This window comes from Neophocaena asiaeorientalis, unplaced genomic scaffold (assembly GCF_003031525.2).
Source record: "Neophocaena asiaeorientalis asiaeorientalis breed wild unplaced genomic scaffold, Neophocaena_asiaeorientalis_V1.1 scaffold275, whole genome shotgun sequence".
Classification (NCBI taxonomy): domain Eukaryota; kingdom Metazoa; phylum Chordata; class Mammalia; order Artiodactyla; family Phocoenidae; genus Neophocaena; species Neophocaena asiaeorientalis.
Genome location: NW_020173679.1, coordinates 9,257,909 through 9,259,848, shown reverse-complemented (window position 1 = coordinate 9,259,848; position 1,940 = coordinate 9,257,909).

Sequence of the window (1,940 nt, the reverse complement as noted above, 5' to 3'; positions counted from 1 at the left end):
AGAGGCAAGGGTGATCCTCTTTCCTTCTCTCCGCGTGACATAAACTCTTCTGCTTCCCTAGCTTTTCCCTGTTGAGTCCCCCCACCAAGGGGCTATCGATTGTTTCTTCACCTTTACATTCTTACTGCGCCTCATACTCTTGAAGCAATGCGGACGCCTTCTCTTAAGGGAGGAGGTGCAAAGGAAGCTGGAAAAAGAAAAGCACACATATTAATAGTAGTTCAAGATTTTCAAGATCCTGTCTTGCTTCCTTAACTAGTGGACACGTGGAGTTCACCCGAGGGCAGTGCTAGAGGGAGCACAAGCCTTAACCCCTTGTAACTCACTTAACTCCTTTGTAATTCAACTCTTTCGGCCAATCCTCCATGATAAAGAAGCAAAAATGGTAGGAATGGTAGGTGTTACTGGTGGAATAAGGAGAACAGGTAGTGTCCCGAATGGGCTTTGTGCCCTGCAAAGATCTGAACAAATCTAAGTCATGCTTGCTGCTATACTGGGCCCAGAACATCAGGATCCCAGCTCTGACTTTCATACTGTGTTGTTTCAGGCGTGGTGCCATGGCCTTGCATCCCCACGCCCAACTGCAGGCTGATGACTCAGGTGGCCAAGGTTTAGTGGAAGGTAACAGGTGGAAAGCCGTGAAGCCTGTCCCAAGACCAACAGTCAGAGGGACAGAGGGCTGAGTCCTCTGGGAGCTGTATTCCAGGGGCAGACACAGAGCTCAGCAGAGCAAAGACCCCTTAGTGGCTGGAATCAGAAGGGTGGTCAGTTTTTTCATTTCTTTCTTTCTGCGGAGCACAGGCTCCGGACGCGCAGGCTCAGCGGCCATGGCTCACGGGCCCAGCCGCTCCGCGGCACGTGGGATCCTTCTGGACCAGGGCACGAACCCACGTCCCCTGCCTCGGCAGGCGGACTCTCAACCACTGCGCCACCAGGGAAGTCCCATCTGTTCCATTTTCAATCATAGCATGATGGCTCATGACGGTGCAGGAAAGATCACTCTGACATACTTTGTGTTTAAAACTCTGTGCGGGGGGAGGGCTAAATTGGAAGATTGGGATTGACATATACACACTACTATATATAAAATATATAACTAATAAGGACATACTGTATAGCACAGGGAACTCTTCTCAATATTCTGTAATGACCTATTATGAGAAAAAAAAATCTAAAAAAGAGTGGATATATGTATATGTATAACTGATTCACTTTGCTGTACACCTGAAACTAACATATCATTGTAAATCAATTATACACCAATAAAAATTTAAAAACAAAGCAAAACAAAACAACTCTGTACAAAACTGTGATAAGCATAACAGCCAAGAAACCCTTCTTCCGTAAGTGATGCCAGGAAGAACAGGGAGAGGTTGGGAGGAGTAGATGGAGGGATCTGGGGCTTTATTCATAGCTCCAGGCAAACCGGTTCAGAGTCACTGGGAAACAGAAGGAAGGACTTGGTCACCCTTCACCTCCGCTGAGCCAGGATGAATCCAGCATGGTCACCAGCAGAGCGGTGGCCATAAATAGGTCAGATGTCGGCTGCACACGGACCAGCCTCCAGCAGTGCCCTCGGGGCTCCAAGGGAAAGAGACCACCTTGCATAACTGTGCTCAGACCCTAGCTGTGGATGGGTCCCTGAAATCAACATGCCGCCTTGTCCAGATGCTGTAAAAACAGGTAAGGACCCCTTTGCTCCAGCCTTTCCAGGAAGAACAGAGGGCCGGGTGGAGGTGCCCGACTCCGTCTCTGCTCAGCCCTGACTGCTCCAAGGCCCCAGAGGGAGAATTGAGGCTCCAACACAAATTCAGACAGGTCCGGACCTTGACAAGGCTGCCTAGTCTCCCTGAGCCCTTGAGCTGGGCCTCCTCCTCATCTGAGATCCACTTCCTATTTCCCTTTGCCGAACATATTTTTTTTTTTTTTTTTTTTTTTTT